At 47.0% G+C, this 10596-nt stretch overlaps 1 long non-coding RNA gene across 1 annotated transcript; it reads left to right on the forward strand.

The window, feature by feature from the left end:
• Positions 1 to 678: 678 nt before the first annotated feature.
• On the forward strand, positions 679 to 6389 carry LOC135823297 (uncharacterized). The gene is made up of 3 exons (XR_010554654.1): positions 679 to 1009; positions 3513 to 3965; positions 6021 to 6389. It is a non-coding gene; the product is annotated as an uncharacterized LOC135823297 (long non-coding RNA).
• Positions 6390 to 10596: the final 4207 nt, after the last annotated feature.

Raw genomic sequence — 10596 nt, forward strand, 5'->3', positions numbered from 1 at the left:
GGCCTCTAATTTCCTAATACTTTGAAATTCTCCGTGAAGTCCAAATTTGAAATTGCAATTTTGTATTTGCTCGCAGTGGACATAGTTTGATGCGCTCCCCATGATATCTAGCGAATGGCCGAGGGCCCTCTTGAGTCTTGTTTGGTGTGAGTTGCCAGTGTGATGCAAGCCAGATGTGGATTGATCGAAGAAGGATAGATTTACTATCACTGACACTGTGGACAAGAGTCATACTGTAGCTCAGTTGGTTAGAGCATTGCTCGCGAATGCAAGGTCCCAATGATCATGGTCTACCCATTGCACATTGGGACACCACTAGTAAGGCACTACAATGTAGATGTGTAGTAGATCTACGAGTACAGCACTGCTCAATGAACTCCAGTCGCGTCACTCAAGTTTGCGCCTTGCATCATTTCACAGCCCGGTGTTCGCAGGTCTAGGGCTGCGCAGCGCCCGGCGCGTACCTGAGTGACGTGACTTGAGTCCATTGAGCAGTGCTGTCTGACTGTAGTCGTAGATCTACAAGCAAAGAACACGGTTCGAACGGAACTTGAACCAACGAAATCTCACGCCGGTCCGGGACAGTGCAGCGAAGATTTTCGGCCAGCTACGAAATATTGTCAACACAAATGTACAGAAGAAAGATTTGGTGTACACGGAGACACCGCAGTGCTGCTCACTTTCATTTTGACAGAATATGGTTGAGATTTGAAGAGCCAACAATGCACTCGAGTGACCCGAAAGAAGTTGTTAGTAGGATTGAGGTAGCCGCGCCATGATATCTACAATATTCACATCACTCATAGTTCGGTCTTCGATTCCCCTCTCCAAAGGCAGCTTGACTGAAGTTCGGGCAGTGAAACAAGGTCGTAACGAAGGAAACGTCTTTCTCCGCTCCGGCAAGCAGGTTCGCTAGGGACGTTAGCGCCTGGTCCGGCAATGCGCCCGTTGCCTCCTCTGGTGCTGCTTGCAGTGGCCTGTTTGGTGACAAGCGTGGCTTCAAACGATGGTAAGGCTTTGCCGCACGAATACAATAATGAAAATGGAAATCTCAGTATCCGTGTTCACGTGCGCTGTCAAAAAAAGAGTGTGTTTGAGATTCAGGTTAGACCGCGGTCACACATGAACAGTTTGCGCCGCTTTTGCTGAGGTGAAAAGCGTAACTAACGCAGCCGCTTTTGCGGAACACACAATGCAGCGGTCACACATACTGTGTTCCTCCACGTTCCGCTTTAGCAAAGGGAATGGAAGAACACGTACATATATACCCACATATATTTCGAAATGTTAGTAGATTCTGTCCGAGTTGAAGCGACCTTCACTTGCAGACCTATCATGTATCTTGATTGCCGACAGGCTGCTGCTGTAAGGCGCTTAATGTCTCTTGTCTCCTGTCCATCACCCTCATGGATGTGGGGCATATTCACTGCCGCCCAGTACGGGTGTGTTCGACTTTTAGTGTATTTTACATCGATATCAAACGGGTGTGTAGCAGGGTTTCATTGCCTTCTCCATCATCGAACCCAGTGTGGATGCCTGTAGTTGCAGTGAGGGAGTTGTAGAGTATTCTTTTACTGCCGGGTTGCATTCCTAGTGTTGCATACTCTGGTGTGGCGGGTGTATTGCTGCAGAGAGAACAGAAACGTCGTCCCTTCTGGTCCGTGATTAGGGCCAAGGATTTGGGAGACGGATTTCCTCACCAACTACCCACACATAACGATGCTGTACCGCTTGCTCAGATTTCCAGAACGTACAGGGCCTTGGCAAAGAAGAGAACGATGAAAAAATACCAAACGACAACCAAACCACACAGTGGCACACCAGAGCCATCACCATGCAGGTTCCGCCAAAGTGGATCCGCATAAGAGGAGGTTTCCCTCGTTTTTTTGGCGTAGCGCAATCCAAACTTTCGCCAAAGCGGCGCTGCCAAAACAAGTGCATGTGTGACCGCGGCCTAAGGGAGTGACAAACTGAGACGTTGCGACATCGGCGGTAGAAGTTTCTCCTGAGAAAGGTTGGAGCTCCCGCTTCTTGCCGACAGACTTCAAGACACTTGACTGACTCATAACTGCCGTCTGGAGCTTACAAGACAAATGCCGGACTGTCCACTCGGCAAACCTGCAAGAAAACACAAGCTCCCTGCTCCATACAATCGGAGCACAAATTCGTAAGTCATTCAAGTGTCAGTCCGTTGGCAGGACACGCGAGCTCCAACGAAATTGGACCGGCCAGCCATCGTCCTCTAAAAGAGCTACCGACAATACATAATACAGCCAACTCTACTTATAACGAACTCCCATATAGCGAATTTCCTGATATAGCGCACCGTTGTCTATGTCACTATTTGAACCCACCCAAAATACCCCTTTGTAGCGAACCATTTCCGTTGATAATGAACAAAATCTTGTAGGGCCGCATCTAAACCAAGTGCACTCATACAGTCATGGATCACATGTCAGCCACGACTGGCTGCTTGTGTAATGTGAGTGCATTTCTGTTTTAAAGAACTTCGGGCTTGGTACACTGTATGAAGAAATAATTCTCCTGCGCTATGAGCACTGTACATGTAGAGTGAGGGCAGAGCCCCACCAGCCTGTGTAGTATCACAAGAAGCGCGAGTTCCAAAGACCGAGGGAAATGTTGAACGGTCTCTGTTTGGATGACAGCCACGTGTACACCATCGCTCAGTGGTCAGGGCTTCAAGGGAAATTCCCTGGTTCGAGTCCTGGCGGTGACAGTCATTTTTCTTCAGACTTTTCTCGTTTCGTTTGCATTCCCTCAACCAGTGAATATCTCATGCACAATGGTGTTCGTTTTGTCAGCAGTCGACTGCATATTTGTACAAAATGAAACAGTGCACCAAGGCTGATGTGTTGCTGCTCAGTGGGTTTCCGCCCATCCCCTTCCCCTTCGCCAGTGGCATTTGAGCTCCTTCAGCACACTAGATGCAAAACTTGTAAACACGCTCTAGGTGTTTCCTCAGCTGTGACAAGAGAAGGATTTTTCGGTTTTTGCCTAGAAACATGAGAAAGAGAAAGAGGAAATAGGGGGCTTCCAGGTGATCTGAACGGGTCCTATGGTCTGCCCGGGGGGGGAGCAGACAATGCATCCTGAAACCAATGCACTTTTAAAATGTCAAGCTTCTAAAAAGGACGAATAGGCACTTAGGCTGCCACTACTTATGGCACTGCGATGACTTTTACAAATAGTGCTGCAATCTATTTCCTTTACCATAGACGGTAACATTCATACTTGGGTTCAGGAGTCAGAAAACACTCGGTAACATAATTGAACGCTGTTTTGAGCAGTGGAAAACTACTGCGTTGGGGGTTACATTCTTTCAAAAATTTGCCTGAATTGTTGCCCTAAGATTGCTTTGGTGTGCATCTGGAGTTGGACGTGCTATTCTATATTGGGCAACTCATTTGTCTGGGTAGAGAGCACTGTGTGAGTGGGTATTGAGAAGTGTCTGAGCATAGCAATGTTCTTCCTTTGCCCTATTTTTTTTTCAGACGTGAATAATACGCCGCCAGTAAGGACTGATACACCAGACACATTGTCAGCTTCCAAGGTTGTCGACGTGCCACTGAGATCGGACGGCAAGCTAAGATGTGACTGCCAAGGGATATGGCGTTGTAGGAGTGACAGGGGCAAGCGGCGGAAGGCGCATTGTGTGGTGCATTACGGCTGGTGCGCCACCAAAGCCCAGGCCCACCCCTTCGCCGTCGCCGTCAATTTCGCTATCAACCTACCCCCGCTGACGATTCGCTTCTGTACACTGAATTACAGCGAGTGCGCAGCAGGATCACGAAAAGATTCAAATACGCTCTGCTGTAACAATCGGCGCTTTTGCAATGAAGCGTTAAGTCCTAAGTTGGCGATAATCTCTCCCCATTATACCACGGCAAGTGCAGAGGTCCCGACAACCAGTATCCAACAGCTGCCTTCCCTGCACACACCAGAAGGTAAGCAGTGAAAACAGTAGTAGTAACTTTTAACTGTGAGTTAAAGAGTGTCAACTGGCAACCGTGCTGGAGAAAAAAAATCCCTTGCCGGTTTGTACAAAGTGTAGTGCATACCCGTAAAGTCGTGTATAAAAGCCGCGGCTTATACCGTATGTCAGCGCCTTTAAAGCCATGGCCTTATATTTGAAACACCGCTGCTTTCCTAGATATTTTAGATGCAAAATGACTCACCCACTACGGCATGCCATAGAAGTCAAAGTCCACACAGAAATTTCAATCTACATCCACTTGTTCACCCTTCCTGCTGGGCTGTAAGTTTGTTAGCATAGTACTTATTCCTTTTTTACAAAACATACTTCAAATGTCATTTCATTTATGAAGCCCATGGCTTTATAACTGAGACTGGCTTTATAATCGAATATACCGCCATGGCTTTAAAGGTACGGACATACGGTATGACCTTTTGGGGGAAATTTTGCAGGCTTCTATATGAAACAGGCTTCTATACAAGACAGGTACTTCTATGTATGTCAAGACTAAAACCAGGCTTATGTGCCGACAGTGGATCTTGATTATCAGGCTTCTATTCAAAACAGGCTTTAATGCAATACATTACGGTACTCCACAAGGTTTCGCGGCTAGACAAAGAACCGAGCCACCTCATGTAACACATTACAAAAAAAATGTAGATAGTGGGACAGCTAGATGGCTGACCAGGTGAGCGGAGGAATGACCAGATGGACAGAGGGATGGAGAAAAGCCCTTTGCACATAACCTTTTGCCGATATTGCTTTAACTTTAAAAAATTGGCAGATTCTGATCCAAAACAGTGAAATTGGTGGGCACTTTCTTGAATTCTGCTGAGCTCCATTTCTTTATCCTCGTACCGAATATACATGAAACAGTACAAATTAGTGGTAGCGACTTCGGCGTTGATTTGCTTGGAAAGGATTTGCTCCCCACACTGGTGCTCGTGTTTTTCCGTCGACTTGACTTGACACTTGACTGACTCACGACTGCCATCCAGAGCACACGAGAAGTCCATTGAACCTTCCACTCCGCAAACCTGCAAGAAAGCACCGCTCCCTGCTCAATACACACTGCAAGCTCCAGTGTGGGGAGCAAATCCTTCTCATACATGAAACACACCAGAAGAAGTAACATATCCTGCCAATTGTTCTGCCGGCATTATCCGCCAAGGGCTATTTGCATGTAGACTGTACTTCAGCAGCGGACAGGCAAATGTTTCATTCAGTTGTTTTTTGAATTGATAAATGCAAATGTCTTGTGTGCTGCATGCTAAAATTTAATGATGTGGATCGAATTGTTATGGCTGTCTTGGCTGACTCTATTGGCACATATATGGTGCAGATGGGAGCATGCTGAGTTGTACGGCATTCCATTCTTCATCTCCTGTGTACACGATGTTGTACACGAAGCTAGGAGAACTAACCAACCCCTGGCAGGTTTGGGAAATTTTTCGGTGGATAGTTGCTTAAATTTGCCAAAAGAACAGTTGGATAAAGGGATAACGGTAGAAAGTGAAAAGGACTGAATGGTGTGTGTACACACCTATCCATGTGTCACTGGGTGTGTGTGTGTGTGTGTGTGTGTGTGTGTGTGTGTGTGTGCACGTGCATGTACATGTATGTTTATGATTACCGTACTCACGCGACTAGTGCCCCTGGTGCACTATTTTTTCAATGTCCAACACAGACGAGGCACTATTCAAGAGAGGGCACTATTTTTTAATGCTGGTAGATTCACGTCATCCAGCATAAAAACAAAGAAGACAAAGAAAAACGGAGCTTAAAGTTTACCGTAAACTATCACTACTCCACAGAACGGGCAAGAAGAACTTCGATTCTGATCCTGAAACCGCCAGTGTAATGAAATGGACAAGAACATTAGCAAAAGAACACCAAAGTTGCACATGCGTTTGGTACAAGCCCGAGTGCACGGGCATGCGTGAGTATGTGTCTATGGTCATGTGTGGGTGCATGCATGTGCATATGTGGGTGCGCTGCGCACATGTCTGGCCTTCTGCTTCTACAGCCGATGTGGAAAATCCGGAAATGATCGGAGCAACAACACAACGATCGCCTGCGGGAAGCGGGGATGTCATCACGCTGAACGGGTGACTGTTTCAACGGTTGGGGTACTGTACGTAGATGAACAACCATCTTTGCAAGACCCGGTCGCAGTAGACTCGACGAGCATCCCTGACATTGTTATAGCTGCGCACAGTGCAACCAGTTACCCACGCTGCTGTGGCTGCGCCATTAGTTGCCATAGTGGCACCATGGAAACAGCCCAAACAGGTTTTAAACTTCACTCCTCAACTGCAATGATTGTACTCAGTGTATTCACCGTGATTATGGGCCAGGACCAACATTTGGTGGAATATAAATTGTTCTTACATGACACGTGACAGTTGCCCAGGCCGTGGCCAATAGGCAGCCTTCCCGCCGCGGGTCTAATTAGGCCATCAGGACCGTTTGGGTGATTAGTGTGTATCCATGAGACGCACACTGCATTTAAGGATCTCGAGTGAGCGAGGAGATGGGTAAATCACTATTAATCTCGATCACTCTCATACATTGAATGTTGCATGATGCAGACAACGTGCTCAAGATCGGAGCGTAGAGCAGACAGACAAATAGCTCCCCTTTTTTAATCAGTTTGTGGCGCTTCTGGGGTGCACCGGCCGATTGGATTTCATTTACCAGAACTGTAGTTCAACAGCTCTTCAAGTTCTGCTTCAGATCATGACCTGAACTTGGTACCCTCTGTTTATCACCATGACCTTCACTCATGTCACTATGCCACTATGGCTGCGTGTTGCGTACATGTATGTGGAAAACTCATTCTGACTGGGCCTCAATAGAACCGTGAAATCTGTGTTGAGCTCCTCAAGTACATTATCATGTACATGTACATGTATGTGGTATGGTTGGTTTACGCTTACGATTTGATTCCCTGACCGCCGACCTGGTCAAAACCGTGGCCATGCAGGCAACGTGCTCGGCAGGTCCCTCTGGTCTCGACTCGTCAGCATGGCGACGTATGTGCTCGGCATACAAAGGTGCCTCCAACAACCTTTGTTCGGCGATGGCGTCCTTTGGCCACTCGTTAGCAACACAAACCTTGCCGCCAGACTCTCTCACCCCCTTCACCGCCTGTCGTCTAATTGCGATGGACAAGAACCCAGGTGTCAGGCCCATTGAGGTGTCTGAGGTCCTCCATAGCATTCTAGCCAAATCCATCCTCCGAGTAACATCAGAAGATGTAATGGAGGCCAGTGGTTTTCTGCAGAAGTGTTGTCCGGATTGCCAGCTGGGATAGAAGCAGCGGTCCACGCCATGAAGCGCTTGTATGAGGACCCCACAACTGAAGGAGTCCTACTAGTTGACGCGAAGAATGCCTTCAATTGCCTGAACTGCCAAGCAGCTCTTAACCACTTGTGTCCTTTCCCTGGCTACCACACTGCTGAACTGCTACCAAGATGATGCCTGCCTCTTCGTTTCTGGTGGCGGCGAGCTTTCCTCTGCAGAGGGTACCACACAAGGCGGCCCTCTGTCGATGGTTTTCTATGCCCTCGCTACATTACCAGTCACCTCCGCACTACCCACACCAACATCCGTCAATGGTGGTATGTACATGTAGATGATTCAAGTGGTGCAGGCAAGCTACAGGCCTTTCGACGTTGGTGGGATGATGTGGACGAGACTGGGAGACCCTACGGTTACCATGTCAACGCCTCGAAGACTCTCCTCCTCGTCAAGCTGGATCTGCTCAACCTGGCCCACAGTGTCTTTGCAGGAACTGGCGTTGACGTGGTCACGGATGGAGCACGCTACCTGGGTGCCGCTATAGGGACACCTGATTTCATCGCTGGCTATACAGCTGGGAAAGTTCAAGACTGGCAGCAAGAGCTTATGCGACTGTCCGAGATTGCCACTACCAAACCTCGTGCGGCGTATGCCTCCCTCACACACGGGCTGCGTGGTCGATGAACATATCTCCTTCGTACACTGGAATAAGCTATCTCCTTCGTACACTGGAATAAGCTATCTCCTTCGTACACTGGAATAAGCTATCTCCTTCGTACACTGGAATAAGCTATCTCCTTCGTACACTGGAATAAGCTATCTCCTTCGTACACTGGAATAAGCTCCCCACGGGGACATGTGGAGTAAGCTTCCCAGGGAGCTTTTTTATTTTATTTTTTTACACTTGATACTACTGGAGGAACTCCAACACTCGGACACGTTTCTTGCGTCTTTGAGCAGCTCGACTGTTGCCTGGTGTACATTTGGCCTGCCGAAACTGGTCCGGCTGATCAGGTCGTAACCGGACCAACCTTTTTTAGGCCACCAACACCGTCATGTCTACTGCTGAGGAGTTCATCTGTGTCTGGCATATCTTACACACAGTATGAAAGGCTATCGTATAGCCGTACCAATCAAAAACTGCTTCCAGTGGTCATGTACATGTACATGTACGTGAGACTGAAGGGTAGGCAAATTTCCAAACAGCAGCGAGCTAGCTAGCTCAGCCATGGCGCTAGCAAGGCGGTTTCTTTAGGAACGCAGGCAAGCTGGCACAAGCTGGCACAAACACAACTGCTGAACACAATCTTCTGTGAACTCGGTCTAGGACTTAACCGACATGACATGTTGTATTGCTTGCAATTTTGACAGCAAAAGTATTGACTAAAGGGTTCGGACATCTTCGCCACCATCGACCAATTGTGTTTAGAAGCCCAACCACAGAATCGGCTTATAATGTAGGCATGGGCGGGTAATGCATTATGGCTGGCATTATAACACCATTTCGCATGCAAAATTGGCATTACAAGCATAATAGCCGGTCGACAACGGTGTCATGCATGAAGCTGGCTAGGTCCAGTTCCGAAAATCGTGCATCTGAACCCGTCCGGCTTCGTCCGGAGACTTGACGTTGCAAACCAACCTTCTTAGTGGATTGTCAGTGGAAGCTTCCTCACTGCTGTTTAATTTTTTTCTTTCTTCTACGCTTTGGCCTTGATCCAAGACGACCTTCCTAAATCGACTTTTCCAACTTTCAAACTGGCATTGTGGAGTAGTGTGAGCATTATAAGTGGCATTATATCCTCATATTGTGAGCATCGCCTTTAGCATTATCGCAGCAAATAACTAGCATTACCCGCCCATGCCTATTATAATGTGCTTACGTAGATTAGGCCTTGACGGATTATGCTAGCATAATTTTTCGCATAATTCCTACCAAAATCGAATAATCGCATAATTGGAGGCAAATTGCATACAAATCGCATAAATTGGAATAATCCGCCTGTTCGCATCAAATTCCATACAATTGTACAATGTTCTGCAAGTACAAGTACCGGTAGATGCACCAGGAAGTCGTAGGTTTACGACTCCCTTGATAACATGTCCAGTCCACTACAATCAGTGAAGGCAAGAGTACATAAACCGGTTTATGTACTCTTGGTGAAGGTCGTAGCTAGGTCGGACGGTGCGTTGACCCCGTTGAACTTTTGCTACCACATGTACGGTACAACGCCCTCTACAAAAAAATCCCCTGTTATTTTGCACAGAACCATCATAATATTAGCAGCATATGTGAGCATAATGCGGCATAATATGATAACTTTTAGCATAAAAATAGCATAATTCTGCAATTTTTTCAGCAATGCGAAAAGCATAATTTCACGAAAATATTAGCATAATCTGTCAAGGCCTAACGTAGATGTACATGTACGTGTACATGTGCAAAATTTGGGAAAGTATGAGTGCGTTTAGATTGCATTTGTTACTAGTGCCATGTGTGGCATGTCACGTGGCCCTGAGTTCTACCCATACTTGTTCTTTCGAGCCAGACACATATACACTATACACTGTACACTGTACACTGTACACTGTACATTGTACATTGTATACACACAAAAAGCACAACGGAGGTTTACAGATTTGTCGCAACTCAGAGTTTCTTGCTCAATGCAATCATCAGGCAACTTATTATTATGTTCAGTGGGACTGGGCCCTTATATAGCATAGTTTGGTGATATACACAAGTCGATGTACATTTACATCGACTAATTCTGAGGTGTGCAGCTGATCAACCACGAGTTCTTTTTTAGAAAGGGAGTTTAAGGCACACACGGTTTTTGATCTGAGTCCCACTTGGATAAACTGACTTCATCTACATGTGCATGTACATGTACATGTGACTTGTAATTCGCTTTCCTTGCTCTACACTGCATGACTGCTTGATCAAGAAGAAGAGGCAGCATTGCTTGTCGTACACCCTGCTCCCCCCCCCCCCCCCCCCCCTACTGCCCCCCCCCCTACTGCCCCTGCCTTTTTTAATAGCTACATGTACATGCCATGATGCGCCGTGAGAGACAGACGGATGTCTGAGCGTTGCATGTTTTGCCACTGAACCACTAAGAGAAAGTCGTTTCTCCTAGTAACCTCTGCCTCACCCATACACAAAACTATGAATTGTGCAATCATGTATGTACATACATGTACAACATACAGAAGCCTGCGATGTACACATGCGTGACAAACCGGTGCTTTCTCAGTTTTGGCCGCATGATAGCCTAGATCGACATGCTTTGTATTGT

The sequence above is a fragment of the Sycon ciliatum genome, chromosome 8 (assembly GCF_964019385.1).
Source record: "Sycon ciliatum chromosome 8, ocSycCili1.1, whole genome shotgun sequence".
NCBI classification, from domain to species: domain Eukaryota; kingdom Metazoa; phylum Porifera; class Calcarea; order Leucosolenida; family Sycettidae; genus Sycon; species Sycon ciliatum.